This window comes from Salvelinus sp. IW2-2015, linkage group LG23 (genome assembly GCF_002910315.2).
Source record: "Salvelinus sp. IW2-2015 linkage group LG23, ASM291031v2, whole genome shotgun sequence".
NCBI classification, from domain to species: Eukaryota; Metazoa; Chordata; class Actinopteri; order Salmoniformes; family Salmonidae; genus Salvelinus; species Salvelinus sp. IW2-2015.
Window position 1 is genome coordinate 17,886,958 of NC_036863.1, and position 18,291 is coordinate 17,905,248.

Below are 18,291 nucleotides of genomic sequence, written 5' to 3' on the forward strand. Positions count from 1 at the left end.
GTGTCTCCCCCTTTGAAGAGGGGGATGACCGCGGCAGCTTTCCAGTCTTTGGGAATCTCAGACGATACGAAAGAGAGGTTGAACAGGCTAGTAATAGGGGTTGCAACAATTTCGGCAGATCATTTTAGAGAGGGTCCAGATTGTCTAACCCGGCTGATTTGTAGGGGTCCAGATTTAGCAGGTCTTTCAGAACATCAGCTATCTGGATTTGGGTGAAGGAGAAATGGGGGAGGCTTGGGCGAGTTGCTGAGGGGGGTGCAGGGCTGTTGATCAGAGTTGGGGTAGCCAGGTGGAAAGCATGGCCAGCTGTAGAAAAATGCTTATTGAAATTCTCAATTATAGTGGATTTATCGGTGGTGACAATGTTTCCTAGCCTCAGTGCAGTGGGCAGCTGGGAGGAGGTGCTCTTATTCTCCATGGACTTTACACTGTCCCAGAACTCTTTTGAGTTTGTGCTACAGGATGCACATTTCTGTTTGAAAAAGCTAGCCTTTGCTTTCCTAACTGCCTGTGTATATTGGTTCCTAACTTCCCTGAAAAGTATCATATCAGAAGATAGATGGGGGGCAATCAATTCACATATGGTGTCCAGGGCAGAGGGTGGTCTATAGCAAGCGGCAACGGTGAGAGACTTGTTTCTGGAAAGGTGGATTTTTAAAAGTAGAAGCTTGAATTGTTTGGGTACAGACCTGGATAGTAAGACAGAACTCTGCAGGCTATCTCTCTGTAGATTGCAACACCGCCCCCTTTGGCAGTTCTATCTTGTCGGAAAATGTTGTAGTTAGGGATGGAAATTTCAGGGTTGTTGCATTCTTCACATATGATTTGGCACAGTATTTGCAAATGTACACAGCTTTTCCTTCTACATTAGCTGCAGTGAAATGTCTCCACACATCAGATGGTGCCCTTGGCATTATCCTATAAAGATTAGAAAATAAATAGTAAAAAAACAACAAATACAATTCAATGTACAGATAAAGTTAAGCAGTTAGATTAAACAACTCCTTTGTAAGATAAATGTTTTAAAATGAAACATGTATGGAAACAGGTGAATTAACACTCCTCAGATAGCAGGCTCAAGCAAGCTAAAACCCACATGGTAGTAAAAACTAACTAGCAGAAATTGTTAACAAGTTAGAAATGATTTAAAACACACTTTGCTGTAGGCTACTATTTACTAGTTAACAAAAAATCTTCTATGTCATATAAAATATATTCACCCCACCCAGTATTGTAATCAAAACCAGAAAGCATGTAGTCCTTGACTCAGACAGTGTAGTAGTGTGGGCTCAATAGTATCTCATTAGTGTGCAAGATCTTGAGAATCAGCTGTACGTTTGATGGAAGAATGTACTGTACATGCAGAGGGTTGCAATTCCATTGAATTGGGGATAGTTTAACCAAAATATGCCACAAGACCTAGAATTGCCTTGTGTATCCCACAAAAAATGTTCACTGTTATAAGCTTTATTTTTTAAATGAATTTAAGCAAAATTCCCCAAATTCCTATGGAAAATTTCCAGAAAATGTTGGTTAATTTACCGGAAAGTTTACGAACCTTTGCAACCCTAGTCATGGCCTAGTGCTCCTCGCTAGCTCTGTAAAATGCTTTAGACACCCCCAAGACACCTTTCCCCCACAGCTCATATCTAGTGGGCCTGAAAACCAATGAGAGCCAGGAGCTAGCTCTCCTCCCATATTGTCGGGGCCTATATAAAATCTGCGTGTGCGGAGAACGCAGACGGCATAACGGAATTCAGCAATATTAAAACATTTTGGGAATCAACTAAATGTATTAAACTTGGGCAAATTAATACATTTTCATCAAAAGACATTAACAAAATGCATCAGTGACTTGTATTTCCTGCAACTTTCTGAAGAGGCAATGGCACGAGAATTTAGCTTCTGTGTGTGTGTGCGCTGTACGCGTGTCTTCCAATTTGTGTAGCCGTTAGTGAGGATTCTAATGAAAACAGTCTTCTGGTAGATGGAAAGGATTTCCCCAAAAAACTCAATTAGTTAATTACAAAGTAACCTATGCTTACCTTGCAGAATGATATGATTATTTGCGTCAATCGAGGATATTTGTTTAGAAAAATCATCACGTGCTCTACAGAAGCACAGCTAAATAACAGCCTCCTGCTAGGTGTGTACTTAGCTACACACCAAAAATCAATATTTTCATACATTTTTTTCAGACCTCAAATGGTCTCCTGATGTAGTTTTAAGCATTGAACATAATTTCGTTTTTGTTATAAAAAAAAAAGTGTCAGAGAGCAAAAACCTGAAAAAATTGACATTTCAGAAGTCTGGAAAAAACAGAATTTAGGGGGGAAACTAAACGTAATAAGACGAAAAATGTAACATATTTTATAGGGCCCTATATCAGGGACAAATTAAGAGGGATGGCTGGAGGACATTGGCTGTCCCCCCCATTCCACCACACACACATAATGCAAACTGTGGTTTTCACAGGGTGACATTTGGCGCAGAAATGAAAAACACATGAATCAGCTTCTGAATTTCCTAAAGCAGTCTCCCCACGCATCTAATTAGGCTTCGGTTTTAACACACTATCCTTATTTCCCCCTCCAGTGGGGGGTTTCACTCCAGTGTCAAGTTGTTCACTGTGATCAGTTGTTCTCCCTGAAAAGTGCCGTTTTGGCCTAATGATGGCAGAGGTTTGCTTTATTTTGAACTGTGTTTTGCATGTCAGCTTGGTTAGTGTTTGGTTTCCCACCTGAAGGACGTGACTACCTCTCGATACTCTGATTGCGACCTGTCTAACCACTCCTCTGTCGCTCTGCTCTCTTTCCATCCTCTCGCTCACTCTCTCTCCTCTGACCCATGGCCAATTTATCAGAGAATGTAACTCATCATAAAATGAAAAGCTACATGGAACATAAAAGTTAAAGCATATCCTCTCATGGAATCTCTGACAATCAAATGAATTACATCCATTTCACCAAAAAACAACGTGCCCTGAAAGGCATGGATTAAACTGCTCTATACGACACCAAAGTCTGGTAAGATTGACATTGCTCTTAACTCATTCTCTCCTTTCTCACAGGAGAAGAGACTGAAGGAGAAGGCTGCCAGAAGAGAAGCCATGCAGCAGCACACTGAGGTAAGTCTCCCCCTCCTCCATTTTACAGCACAATTTCTTCTCTCCCACCCTGAAAAGCATATCCATCACAACGTGAATGGTTTTGATTCCAGGCACTAGCTCCTCTTCACTCACGCTACATTCAACCTTGGCTGTTTAGTTATATATCTGTCAGGAGGGTGCAATTGAACTCCAGTCTAGCTCCAACAGGGGAGGCAGTCTTTAAAGGTCTTTGTAACAAAGGCAGAAGAACATTCTCTCCTCTTCACCCTACTGTATGTCAGACATGGAATGCTGAGTCCCCTGTCGCCGATGTAGCACTTAGCTTTCAGATTGGAACAGAATACATTGAGAGAATGGGTTGATCACAATGGTACAGTACTTTACATTGTCTTCAATGTCAGCCCCTCTAGTGAGTTATGTGAATTGTTATATCTACACAAAAGGGGACATGTTTTTCTGCAGACAAATGCCAAACGCTTTAGAGAGTATCTCCAGCTGAGTCACAGCTCCACTTATGCCACCTACAAGGGAGGATGAGAGAGAAGTGCCTTGTCTTATGTAAAACCCCTGTCACAAAGCATCCGGGGTGTCTTCAGCAGAGAAGAGTGCCCCTCTTCCTCTCAGTGTAATATTAAATCCCCCTCTTCTCAGCCCGTCAGTCTGCTCGCCTGCTGGATTCGTCTTGCGTAATGTGAAATTAAAACTGTGTTCATCCTCAGCAGGATTACCAAGCTCTCTTCATTTCTCTCCTTCTCGCTTTCTCTCCCTCTGTGTCAATCAACACACCCGATGCCATTGCATTAATGTTGGTTTACGGCGATAGATACTCTGTAGGTGTTAGGGCGGCATTTCTCTAATCCTGCTTCCGGTAGCTCAAGTCTTCTGTTGCCTCCTGTTACTCTGGTGTATAGCCTACCTCACGTCTCTTGCTCTTTTTAGCCCTCCTATTTGGCCTTGCCAGAGACGTGGGAGACAAATCCACCAGATAACTGGACAGGAGGAATATGCAACATCTGAATGCGGCATGATGTATGGGACTATTTTTCGACTCAGTGGAGTCTCCCCCACATGAAAACCTCCTATTGGTTAAATCAGACATTTATTGACATTTTCCAGTTATCCTCCCTTTCATTGGGTTCAGAAGCCACATTTCCCATCTTTCTTTAAATCAGGCAATTTTTTAAAAGTAGCTTTCTTCTCCATTCCAAGTCTGATCTCATGTTTTACCAGCTGTACGTTAAACCAGGCCGGTTCTTCCTGGTATAAATGGGGGCTGTGTGTATTGACCCATGCTCCGCCATGCCGAACACTTCTCCCGCTGCCGTCCTCCCACTCGCACACAGAGACAATTTGAGTATTACAGGCTGTCTCCACTGGGCAAAGGGCCTTCAACTCTCCACCGTCCTCTAATTTATCATCCCTAACACTGTTCCTGAAGCCTGCGAGCGCAACAATGGTGGCCTCAATAAGGCAGCAGGCCAGACTTATCCAGGCTAAAGCAGATCAAATTGTTGGCGGCGTTATTGCTTTATAGGTTTGTTAAGGATTTGGAGGGAATTGGGAATATCTTGGGTCAGATATAGAATGTTAACAACAATTAGTGCCTTCTACCATGCCGTTGAGGGAGTTAAAAAAAATGTAATTTGAAGTTTTATGTAGTTGTGTGGTCCCTTAGTTTTTTCAGTTCTTACATATTTCATTTAGATGTTCTCTGGGCAGGATTTAAAAAACACATAAGATACACCATCTTGTTTCTAAGGGTGCTATTATTGATTATTTAGGCACAATGCTCAGTAGTTGGATAACTTAAGGATATTATACACATTTTTATGTAAGATCTGACTCTGACAAATGACTGGGCTCATGTTTTCTCACAGGAATATGTTGAATCCAGAGGATTGATGCAGAATGAATCGTGTTTGGTATCAGCTACCTGTGCCATCCAGTCTGTCACTGAGGCCCAACCAGACACAGAGAAGCTCTGCTGCATTCATATCTGCAGCTTGTTTGCCTGTGTCCAAACAATAATTAATCTCACTGTTAACTGAAAGTAAATGAAGGACTTGTCACAGCTTGAGGTGGAAGCTATTAACTCATTTATTTACCCAACTGAAAGTGAAGCAATTAATTTTTTCTGGTTCCCATTAATTCCAGAAGCACAAAAGTAAAATCTTGTGTAATTGCTTCAGATGTTTAAGTTCTAGGGGGAGACATGTTAGTAAAGATCCTAAAACGAGGAGCGGAAGCAGGAGGTAGTTCTACCTGTCCTCTTTTTGCAAGTTACGAGCAAGTCTATGGGCCAAATGTCCCCTTCCGAAATTCGAAAGATGCGAACACCTGCAAAGTCGTGTTTTGTCCAAATGATCAGTGACAAGAAATCTGTGCACCGGAACAAAGTTAATTGTTAGTTGTCGCATCCCGCAGTCTGACAGATTCAAAGATACCGGTTATGTTAAATGGGTTTGTCCACGAGAGATTACGTTCCAAGTGACACCTATCTGATTTTATTTTCGTAACATATTTAATTTATAGGCTCTATGTTGGTAAAAGTCCTGATGAGTCCTCACTCAAACCCTACTGTTTCTAGTCGTGTCTACACTTGACAATTACATGCGACTTCTGCTATCAGAATACGAAGCTCGCATTGAAAAGATGAGTCTCAATGCACAAATGTTGCTTTGTGGTCTGATTGTGTTCATATCTGTCTGACCACTTCAGGAGGTGGCCAGGGATGCGTTGTGTGCAGATTTCTCCTCAGTCTGTACGCAATCAGGCTACCGAAAGCACATACAGTGGGCGACATCATCAGCACTCCTCCCACAAGTCTCCAAAAATAGTGTGTTTTTGGACAGAGGGGCACCTTTTCATTATAATGTTGGATGAAATACATTCCTAGAGTGTGGGGAACGCGTTTGCTGCCCTCATAAATGCTAGTTAATGTTTAGAAGGGGGAAAAATTATGTTTGGCAAGAGTTATAGGGCGTCGCACAATTTTCCCAGCGTCGTCCTGGTTAGGGTTTTGCCGGGGTAGGCCGTCATTGTAAATAAGACGTTATTAACTGACTTGCCTAGTTAAATAAAGCTTTTTAAAAAATGCTCGTTTGCAATCCCTTTAGCGTTGCTTGTTACCTTGCTGGCTAGCAACAGAGGTTAGCTGGCTACTTAGCTACAGTAGTTAGCTACTGCCATCAGCTGTTGTTATTATTGTTATTATCAATAGATACTGGCATTTGAATATAGCGCGGGAACGGACACCATGTGGACGAATGACATGTTCGGAATTCTATGATCAGAACTCCGTTATCAGAATAAAAAGCTGCATGTACTGTCAAGTCTAGAAACGGCCTCTGACATTGTCATAACTACAATCAGAATCTTTAATGTCCACAATAGCATTGGGAGTCAACTCCATTTAAATTTAGTCAATTGAAGGGAGTTTAAATTCCACTTTAAGAGTTAAAAATAAATGTCACACTCACCAGGTTTCCAGCCAACCTTTTTATGGGAGTAAGGTACATGTCAGATGAATATAAATCACAACAGGCCTAATAGAAAGAGCTAATTTGTCGGTAAACTTAAATGTTGACAAAACAAAATACACTAGACAAAGTGATATTTTTTTGTTTGTAAAATTAATAATGCGATAAATGGCGGTGGAAACGCAGTTTATTAGGCTACACATGAGTTATGATCATCTTCACAGGGTGGTGAAAGTGCATGGTGATGAGCCTGATGTTCCTTTCCAATAAATATTGAGGGTCTTATTCTGGTGACATGATGATCCACACTTGACTGCTGTTTGACAAATAATAATTATCTCATATACAGTTGAAGTCGGAAGTTTACATACACCTTGGCCAAATACATTAAAACTCAGTTTTTCACATTTCCTGACATTTAATCCCAGTAAAAATTCCCTGTTTTAGGTCAGTTAGGATCACCACTTTATTTTAAGAATGTGAAATCTCAGAATAATAGTAGAGAGAATGATTTATTTCAGCTTTTATTTCCTTCATCACATTCCCAGTGGGTCAGAAGTTTACATCCACTCAATTAGTATTTGGTAGCATTGCCTTTAAATTGTTTAACCTGTGTCAAACGTTTTGGGTAGCCTTCCACAAGCTTCCTACAATAAGTTGGGTGAATTTTGGCCCATTCCTCCTGACAGAGCTGGTGAACTGAGTCAGGTTTGAAGGGCTCCATGCTCGAACACGCTTTTTCAGTTCTGCCCACAAATTTTCTATAGGATTAAGGTCAGGGCTTTGTGTTGGCCACTCCAATACCTTGACTTTGTTGTRCTTAAGCCATTTTGCCACAACTTTGCTTGGTGTCATTGTCCATTTGGAAGACCCATTTGCGACCAAGCTTTAACTTCCTGACTGATGTCTTGAGATGTTGCTTCAACATATCCACATAATTTTCCTGCCTCATGATGCTATCAATTTTGTGAAGTGCATCAGTCCCTCCTGCAGCAAAGCACCCCACAACATGATGCTGCCACCCCGTGCTTCACGGTTGGGATGGTGTTCTTTGGCTTGCAAGCATACCCCTTTTTCCTCCAAACATAACGATGGTCATTATGACCAAACAGTTCTATTTTTGTTTCATCCACCCAGAGGACATTACTCCAAAAAGTACGATCTTTGTCCCCATGTGCAATTGCAAACCGTAGTCTGGCTTTTTTATGGCGGTTTTGGAGCAGTGGCTTCTTCCTTGCTGAACAGCCTTTGAGGTTATGTCGATATAGGACTTGTTTTACTGTGGATATAGATACTTTTGTACCTGTTTCCTCTAGCATCTTCACAAGGTCCTTTGCTGTTCTGGGATTGATTTGCACTTTTCTTACCAAAGTACGTTCATCTCTAGGAGACAGAACGCGTCTCCTTCCTGAGTGGTATTATGGCAGCGTGGTCCCATGGTGTTTATACTTGCGTATTATTGTTTGTACAGATGAATGCGGTACCTTCAGGCATTTGGAAATTCCTCCCAAGGATGAACCAGACTTGTGAAGGTCTACAATTTTATTTTCTGGAGGTCTTGGCTGATTTCTTTTGATTATCCCATGATGTCAAGCAAAGAGGCACTGAGTTTGAAGGTGGGCATTGAAGTACATCCACAGGTATACCTCCAATTGACTCAAATTATGTCAATTAGCCTATCAGAAGCTTCTAAAGCCATGACATTTTCTGTAATTTCCCAAGATGTTTAAAGGTACAGTCAACTTAGTGTATGTAAACTTCTGACCCACTGGAATTGTGATACAGTTTATTATAAGTGAAATACTCTGTCTGTAAACAATTGTTGGAAAAATTACTTGTCATGCACCAAGTAGATGTCCTAACCGACTAGCCAAAACTATAGTTTGTTAACAAGAAATTTGTGGAGTGGTTGAAAAACTAGTTTTAATGACTCCATCCTAAGTGTATGTAAACTTCCGACTTCAACTGTAGGTAGCCTACTCGCACTGTACTGTGAGCTGTTGGCTAGTGCATGCGTGCCAAGACCAGTGTGGGCACATTTTGTTATTTAACTGCCCAATTGGGATGAAACCCATTTAATAGGGCTGGGAATTCCCAGGGACCTTATGATACGATATCGCAATACTTAGGTGCTGATATATGTATTGCGATTCTTAAAGTGTATTTATAAGGGATCATAGCTTTCATCTGGTCAGTCTGTCATGTTTTGTACACTCAGTGGATGTCTGCTGCAGAGCAACAAGAGCGTTTGAAAATTAGATTTGATCAGTCAGGGAAATAAGTTCTGAAAACACGTTGGCTCACTATTTAAAAAGAAGTTGGAGGACAAGCTCTAGGATGAAAAATAGCAGAGTTTTGGCGCAGGCACAGCCGAATAGCGCTACCTACAGTAGTGTTATTTTTATTTTAACACATCGATATCTGGAGTCAAATATCAATATAATATCATCCAAAGATTATATCGCTAACTAGATGTTTGTTTTTCATGAAAATCTGTCACCAATTGGTTGGAAACCTATCTACCAACACACTTTTGAATTGTCATTTTAGTTCACCTCCAAAAACGGATTTAATTTCAAATTAAATTGAGCTCAACCTTGGTCCACAAAATGAATTATAAATCTGTTCCTTCCATGTAGAATGACCCGTCGTCATCCATTGAGGATTGTTTCTTTGACAAGTCACATTGCTAGTCTCTCTTCCCTAGCGCTGTTGGGTCATTCCATGAGAAAAGTGCCATATAATGGACAAAGGTTTCATACGTTTCAAAATCTTTCATATATATGAGTAGTGAGTCACAAACAAAATGTTTTTTTGTGAATATGCCCATAGTTTTTCAAACCTACAATGCATTCGGAAAGTATTCAGTCCCCTTGACTTTTTCCATGTTTTGTTACGTTAAAGCATTATCCTACATTTGAATATAATGATTTTTCCCCCTCATCAATCTACACACAATACCATATAATGACAAAACGAAAACAGGTTTAAAAATACAAAACTGAAATACCTTATTCACATAAGTATTCAGACCCTTTGCTATGAGACTCAAAATTGAGCTCCGGTGCATCCTGTTTCCATTGATCATCCTTGAGATGTTTCTACAACTTGATTGTAGTCCAACTGTGGTACATTCAATTGATAGACATGATTTGGAAAGGCACACACCTGTCTATATAAGGTCCCACAGTTGGCAGTGCACGTTAAAGCAAAAACCAAGCCATGAGATTGACGGAATTGACAGAAAAATCTCTGCAGCATTGAAGGTCCCCAAGAACACAGTGGCCTTCATTCTTAAATGGAAGAAGTTTGGAACCACCAAGACTCTTCTTAGAGCTGGCCGCCTGGCCAAACTGAGCAATCGGGGGATATTTTGCGTTGGTCAGGGAGGTGACCAAGAACTCGATGGTCACTCTGACAGAGCTCTAGAGTTCCTCTGTGGAGATGGAAGAACCTTCCAGAAGGAAAACCATCTCTGCAGCACTCCACCTATCAGGCCTTTATGGTAGAGTAGCCAGACGGAAGCCACTCCTCAGTAAAAGGCACATGACAGCCCGCTTGGAGTTTGCCAAAAGGCACTTAAAGGACTATCGGACCATGAGAAACAAGATTCTCTGGTCTGATGAAACCAAGATTGAACTCTTTGGCCTGAATGCCAAGCTTCATGTCGGGAGGAAACCTGGCACCATCCCTACCATGAAGCATGGTGGTGGCAGCATCATGCTGTGGGGATGTTTTTCAGCTCAGGGACTGGGAGACTAGTCAGGATCAAGGGAAAGATGAACGGAGCAAAGTACGAGAGATCCTTGATGTAAACCTGCTCCAGAGCGCTCAGGACCTCTGACTGGGGTGAAGGTTCACGTTCCAACAGGACAACGACCCTAAGCACACAGCCAAGACAACACAGGAGTGGCTTCGGGACAAGTCTCTGAATGTCCTTGAGTGGCCCAGCCAGAGCCTGGACTTGAACCCGATCGACCATCTCTGGAGAGATGAAAATAGCTGTGCAGCATTGCTCCCCATCCACCCTGACAGAGCTTGAGAGGATCTGCAGAGAAGAATGGGAGAAACTCCCCAAATACAGGTGTGGCAAGCTTGTAACATCATAAGCAAGAAAACTTGATGCTGCCAAAAGTGGTTCAACAAAGTACTGAGATAAGGGTCTGAATACTTACGTAAATCTGATATTTCATTTTTTTTAAATAAATGAGCAAAAAATTGTAAAAACTTGTTTTAATCTTAATCAATTTTAGAATAAGGCTGTAGCATACCAACATGTGGAAAAAGTCAAGGGGTTTGTATACTTTCCAAACGCACTGCATGTCATGATCCGAAAACAAATCAGTCATTGTTAACAAAACCAAATGATTAGCAAATTAATGCAAGACAGGTTTTTTCAGATTAACACAGAACATTTTACAAACAGATTTGTTGCTTTGCAAGCACAAGTGGTCACATATGTTTTTGTGAGTGTGACAACATTTGTGACACTACGGATTACATTTGTGACCTGCATTTTACACATCTGTGACTTGTCTTACGTAAGTTGCTCCACATATTTGTGAGTGGCCTCATATACTTATGAGTTGTGTTTTAATGGTCATTTTGTGCAGATATAAAATACAGGGCATCCTAAAGTGTCATTAGATAAAATTTTATATATCACAATTACTTTTAGAAATTCATGCTTTTGGTATGCTTGCTTCCTTTTCTCATTTCCTATATTAATTTCCTCCTATCCTAGCTTCCTTTCCTTGATCCCTTTCCTTTTTTCCCCTCTTTTGCTTTCCTAGCTCTTTAATCCCAACTCCTTTCCTTATATTTTATCCTAGCTTCTTTCCTCCATACCTTGCTTCCTTTCCTTACATGGTTTCCTCCCCTCCTTTCCTAGTTCTGTTTCTTCCTTTCCTAGCGTACTTTCCTTGCCCCCTTCCCATTCTCCCCTCCTTTGTTTTCCTATTTCCCTTTTCTCCTATCCTTTCCATCTCCCTTTCTTTTCCTCCTTTCCTATCTTAATTTCCTTGATCTGTTCCTTCCTTTCCTCACCTCTTTAGCTTTCCTAGATCTTTCTTCTTATCCTTTCCTTATTACTTTTCTTTCCCAAGCTTCCTTTACCAGCCCTTTCTTAGATCCCTTTACTGCTTTCCAAGCTTCCTTTCCTTGCTCTCTTTCCTGTGAGTTATGAATGGAAAGAAGGAAAGGGAGCTAGGAAAGGAGGAAAGGGATCTCCCATCTGGCTCAGTTGGTAGAGCGTGGCGCTTGCAACGCCAGGGTTGTGGGTTTTGATTCCCACAGGGGACCAGTATGAAAATGTATGCACACACTACTTACTGTAAGTCGCTCTGGATAAGATCATCTGCTAAATGACATAAATGTAAATGAGCGAGGGAAGGAGGAAAGGATAGGAGGATAGGGTCTAGGAAAGGGAGTTGTTTGCAAATGTGCAGTGTTAATCTGGAAAAAAGTAGCATTCTGTATTTTCAAAACACATCTTTTGTTTGTGACTTACTGCTCATATATATTAAACATTTTGAAAGAAATCTCCATACACAATTTCTACTTAAGCATTTTGATATTTAACCAATATTGAATTTTAAAAGCCTGTTATATTAAATTAAGTTGCCTTTAATTTAGTCCACACGGAGAATTCAATAAATGCTTTTTTTTTGTATGAATAAAGACTTCAGCCCCCTCTGACTTCTAGGAAGGTTTTTACCCCAAAATGTCTCCCAAGTTTTCACTATTGTAAAGCGCTAATTATTTCTGAAGATTATTATTTATTTCATATGATTAGTGAATCATGTAATGTGAACTGAACTTTCGTTTTAATATGATATTCCTTTAAAAAGAAACATTGAACATCATAGTATAAAAGCAGATGAGCTAGTTCTACTATTTTTCAAATCAAATTTAATTTGTCACATGTGCCGCATAGAACAGGTGTAGATCTTACAGTGAAATGCTTACTTATAAGCCCTAAACCAACAATGCAGTTTTAAGAAAATCCCCCAAAAAGTAAGAGATGATAATAAATAAATAAAGAGCAGCAGTAAATGACAGTAGCGCGGCTATATATAGGGGGTACCGGTAGAGTCAATGTGCGGGGGCACCGGTGTCGAGGTAATTATGTACATGTCGGTAGAGTTAACGTGACTATGCATAGATAATAACAGAGTAGCAGCAGCGTAGAAGAGGGTGGGGGGGCAATGCAAATAGTCTGGGTAGCCATTTGATTAGATGTTCAGGAGTAAGCTGTTTAGAAGCCTCTTGGACGTAGACTTGGTGCTCCGATACTGCTTGCCATGCGGTAGCAGAGAGAACAGTCTATGACAAGGGTGGCTGGAGTGTTTGACAATTTTTAGGGCCTTCCTCTGACACCGCCTGGTATATAGGTTCTGGATGGCAGGAAGCTTGACCCCGGTGATATACTAGGCCATACGCACTACCCTCTTTAGTGACTTGCAGTTGCCATACCAGGCAGTGATGCAACCCGTCAGGATGCTCTCGATGGTGCAGCTGTAGAACCTTTTGAGGATCTGAGGACCCATGCCAAATCTTTTCAGTCTCCTGAGGGGAATAGGTTTTGTCGTGCCCTCTTCACAACTGTCTTGGTGTACTTGGACCATGTTAGTTTGTTGGTGATGTGGACGCCAAGGAACTTGAAGCTCTCAACCTGCTCCACTACAGCCCCATCGATGAGAATGGGGGCGTGCTCGGTCCTCCTTTTCCTGTACTCCACAATCATCTCCTTTTGTCTTAATCATGTTGAGGGAGAGGTTGTTGTCCTTGCACCACACGGTCAGGTCTCTGACCTCCCTATAGGCTGTCTCATCGTTGTTGGTGATCAGGCCTACCACTATTTTTGTCAATTTTCTGGTGTTTTGAGGTGGGGAAACTGAGCGGGTTGAGCATAACATGTCAACCCTATTACCCATAGACAGGCTAGAATTGTTTTAACAAGAGAAAAACATTTGAAGCTTGCATTCAATTGCCACTCTCTGTTGCACACAAACTTCCATTCCCCGGTCACGAGGGGATTTATGGCTGATTTAAGAAATCGTCAACCTTTTTACTTTATTTGGCACTTAATAGGCACATACTATAGTCATTTTTGTATTTAACCTCTTGATGAGAACCTGTTTTTCATAAATGTCAATGTGCTCTTAGACAGAATATTAAAATTAGGTGAAATCAAATGTTTTTTTGACGGAGTTGCACTTCTCAAATGGCACCAAATTGATGGAACAACCCTGTTCTTTTTTGTTAGTAGCGGGAGACTGCTTAAATTCTTCTCACCCCTCCAGCCCCCTTAAACTATCTTCAAGGGGAGAAGACTCTTATGAACTCCACTGCTGCAGACTCTGCTGGTCTTCAGAAGCAAGGGATTTGAAAGATTTCTTACAAAAGAGCTTTGGTGTCTTGAAAGGAGGAGGTTGACTTTCAAAGCAATAGATTGTAACAGTTCATTTAACGGCCTCTCTCATGTAGGCTTTGTCCCAGTGATAACATTGGCATTGAATCCTGTCATGGACATAATCTATGTGCTTCTGTCAACTGAGGTGACTTCAAACAAACTAAAATGCTAATGCTTACCATGGAGTTATTTCAGTAGCCATGTGTTTGAAGTTGGTTGATGATTTTATACATATACTTTGTTGATTTTATGTACTTCACGTGAAGTGCTTCCCAATATGTTGCACGGTGCAGTTGTGTAAAGAATATTTCATATACAAATCTGTTAGGCTTTGGAGACCCTTATCATCGTCACACAGACCAGTGCACAAACATGAACATTTTGATACTGGCCCTACTGAGGCCAGTTAGCTCACTTAGCTCACTGACATTTGAGTGAATCTGATTAAAACACCAATGGGAGCAGATGGACCCCCACTCCCATGCTTTTAAATAGAGATCTCTTAAGACCAAGATTTATCAAACAAAGCCCTCACTTCGGACAGATGACATTTTGCTCGATTCACTTCCACCCAAGAGAAGTGTATTACTGTGATGTCATGCCAAGAAAGCCACAATGCCCGGACTCTACATCAGAAGTTGAAGTTGGAAGGGATAACCGCTCTTTGTTGCCATTTTAAAAGTCAGCTTTGCAGAGAATTTGGCAGCAGCCCAGTGATGGCCAATCCAAAGTGTTTCTCTGCTCCCCTTGGAATGGTTATATCCGACTGAGTCAGAGATGCCTGGAAAGCAGCTGTTGTCATCCATTTCAGGAGGCTGTCCACAGGTTCAGGATGGCAGCTGTCATGTCCATTCTTTTCTCAGTATCACTTGGGGATACCTCGCATAGCAAGCATATGCAAATGCAGGTGTGTGGATGCAGCGATTAATCATCCAATCGATGCCTCGGCACTGGTGTAGGGAAGAGGTATCCATCCCACCCCTTGACAGCCTGTTTTCAATGGACCTGGTGGTGCTTTATGTGCTCAGTTATCACATCTATTTGGTACCTGAACCGAAGCTACTATTTAATGTCGTCTCATGACTGTCTTTCAATAGATACCCAAAAGCCCATCTCTTAAGTTTTTTTTAAGCACAGTAAATTAAGTATTGTTTATTACTTTGCTTGTCCGACCAAGGAACAGATTCTCGTTTTGTATATTGTTTTGCTGTCCAGATGGATACGAATTTTATCTAATGAGCTGTATCAATGTAAACTCAATGATTTTCAGATGTGTTCACTATCTAGTCTCATAACCTTCACAATATTATCTATAAACCCTCTTATATTTAGCTTTAAAAATATATATATATAATAATTCCTGGAAAGTCTTTTAGGTCTTTCTTTCTTTGATTATAATACCAATTACAAATGCAGGGGGAGATCTGCATGCACCAATGAGTGCAGACAGCCTAATGTCTGACAGGTTAGTAATAAATGTTCCCTCCCTGCTGCCTGAGACTGCTTTACACATTTTCCGGAGTTAGACTTTCAGAGATGAAGCTCTAAATGAGAATCCTTCACCCAGGGGCCTGAAGAGATTTGATAAAAGTCCATCAGGGAGTGAGCTGTGGTGTCATGCCAGAGTGTCTCCTAAAATACTAACTTGCTCTCATCAATCTGTCCACCGGTCTCTCTTATTACTCCCACATTGGGATTTAAATCTGATGTGGCCACACTTAGGTTTGTGTTTTGTGCATAGTTGTTGGCCCAATGTTGATACAGAGTCCATACATTAATCAGCAAATTCCTTCATTGATTGGAATATGGTCCTACCTCAACCCTGTGTAGCTCTGAACTACCCATGAACAGATTTTTTATCAATATTTTTTTCTTTCAACACAATCAGACCCTGTTCCACCTTCAATAATAATTCCTTGTCCTACGTCTTTAAAGGGTAGAAAGCATCATATCAAATGTATTTATAAAGCCCATTTTACAGATGCAGATGTCTCACCAAGTGTTTATTCAGAAACCCAGCCTAAAACCCCAGACAGCATGCAATGCAGATGTAGAAGCATGAGTTTTTACTTACCAATGTAACAACACAGTGTGGTCAAAGACGTAACGTAGTTGTAGTCCCGATGTGGTTACCTTTTCTTCTTTTTTTTCACCTTTATTTAACCAGGTAGGCTAGTTGAGAACAAGTTCTCAATTACAACTGCGACCTGGCCAAAATAAAGCAAAGCAGTTTGACACATACAACAACACAGAGTTAAACATGAAATAAACAAACATACAGTCAATAATACAGTAGAAAAAAAGTCTATATACAGTGTGTGCAAATGAGGCAAGATAAGGGAGGTAAGGCAATAAATAGGCCATGGTGGTGAAGTAATTACAATATACCAATTAAACACTGGAGTGATAGATGTGCAGAAGATGAATGTGCAAGTAGAGATACTTGGGTGCAAAGGAGCAAGATAAATAAATACAGTATGGGGATGAGGTAGTTGGATGGGCTATTTACAGATGGGCTATGTACAGGTGCAGTYATCTGTGAGCTGCTCTGACAGCTGGTGCTTAAAGCTAGTGAGGGAGATATGAGTCTCCAGCTTCAGTGATTTTTGGAGTTCATTCCAGTCATTGGCAGCAGAGGACAGGAAGGAAAGGAGGAATTGGCTTTGGGGGTGAACAGTGAGATATACCTGCTGGAGCACGTGCTACGGGTGGGTGCTGCTATGGTGACCAGTGAGCTGAGATAAGGCAGGGCTTTACCTAGCCAAGACTTGTAGATGACCTGGAGCCAGTGGGTTTGGCGACGAATATGAAGCGAGGGCCAGCCAACGAGAGCGTACAGGTCGCAGTGATGGGTAGTATATGGGAGTTTTGTGACAAAACAGATGGCACTGTGATAGACTGCATCCAATTTGTTGAGTAGAGTGTTGAACGCTATTTTGTAGATGACATCGCCGAAGTCGAGTATCGGTAGGATGGTCAGTTTTACAAGGGTATGTTTGGCAGCATGAGTGAAGGATGCTTTGTTGCGAAATAGGAAGCTGATTCTAATTTTGGATTTGAGATGCTTAATGTGAGTCTGGAAGGAGAGTTTACAGTCTAGCCAGACACCTAGGTATTTGTAGTTGTCCACATATTCTAAGTCAGAACCGTCCAGAGTAGTGATGCTGGATGGGCGGGCAGGTGCAGGCAGCGATCGGTTGAAGAGCATGCATTTAGTTTTACTTGCATTTAAGAGCAGTTGGAGGCAACGGAAGGAGAGTTGTATGGCATTGAAGCTCATCTGGAAGAGGGGGATGATCGCGGCAGCTTTCCAGTCTTTGGGAATCTCAGACGATACGAAAGAGAGGTTGAACAGGCTAGTAATAGGGGTTGCAACAATTTCGGCAGATCATTTTAGAGAGGGTCCAGATTGTCTAACACGGCTGATTTGTAGGGGTCCAGATTTAGCAGGTCTTTCAGAACATCAGCTATATGGATTTGGGTGAAGGAGAAATGGGGGAGGCTTGGGCGAGTTGCAGTGGGGGGTGTAGGGCAGTTGACTGGGGGAGCCAGGGGGAAAGCATGGCCAGCCGTAGAAAAATGCTTATTGAAATTCTCAATTATAGTGGATTTATCGGTGGTGACAATGTTTCCTAGCCTCAGTGCAGTGGGCAGCTGGGAGGAGGTGCTCTTATTCTCCATGGACTTTACAGTGTCCCAGAACTGTTTTGAGTTTGTGCTACAGGATGCAAATTTCTGTTTGAAAAAGCTAGCCTTAGCTTTCCTAACTGCCTGTGTATATTGGTTCCTAACTTCCCTGAAAAGTTACATATCACGGGGGCTATTCGATGCTAATGCAGTACGCCACAGGATGTTTTTGTGCTGGTCAAGGGCAGTCAGGTCTCGAGTGAACCAAGGGCCATATCTGTTCCTGGTTCAATTTTTGAATGGGGCATTCTTATTTAAGATGGTGAGGAAGGCACTTGTTAAAGAATATCCAGGCATCCTCTACTGACGGGATGAGGTCAATATCCTTCCAGGATACCCGGGCCAGGTCGATTAGAATGGCCTGCTCGCTTAAGTGTTTTAGGGAGCGTTTGACAGTGATGAGGGGTGGTCGTTTGAGCGCAGACCCATTACGGATGCAGGCAATGAGGCAGTGATTGCTGAGATCTTGGTTGAAAACAGCAGAGGTGTATTTGGTCAGAAGTTTACATACACTAAGTTGACTGTGCCTTTAAACAGCTTGGGAAATTCCAGAAAATGTCATGGCTTTAGAAGCTTCTGATAGGCTAATTGACATCATTTGA

At 41.5% G+C, this 18,291-nt stretch overlaps 1 pseudogene; it reads left to right on the top strand.

The window, feature by feature from the left end:
* The window catches only part of LOC111950495 (probable ATP-dependent RNA helicase DDX10), a 129,482-nt pseudogene that overhangs the window by 83,518 nt on the left and 27,673 nt on the right, over nucleotides 1–18,291 (top strand).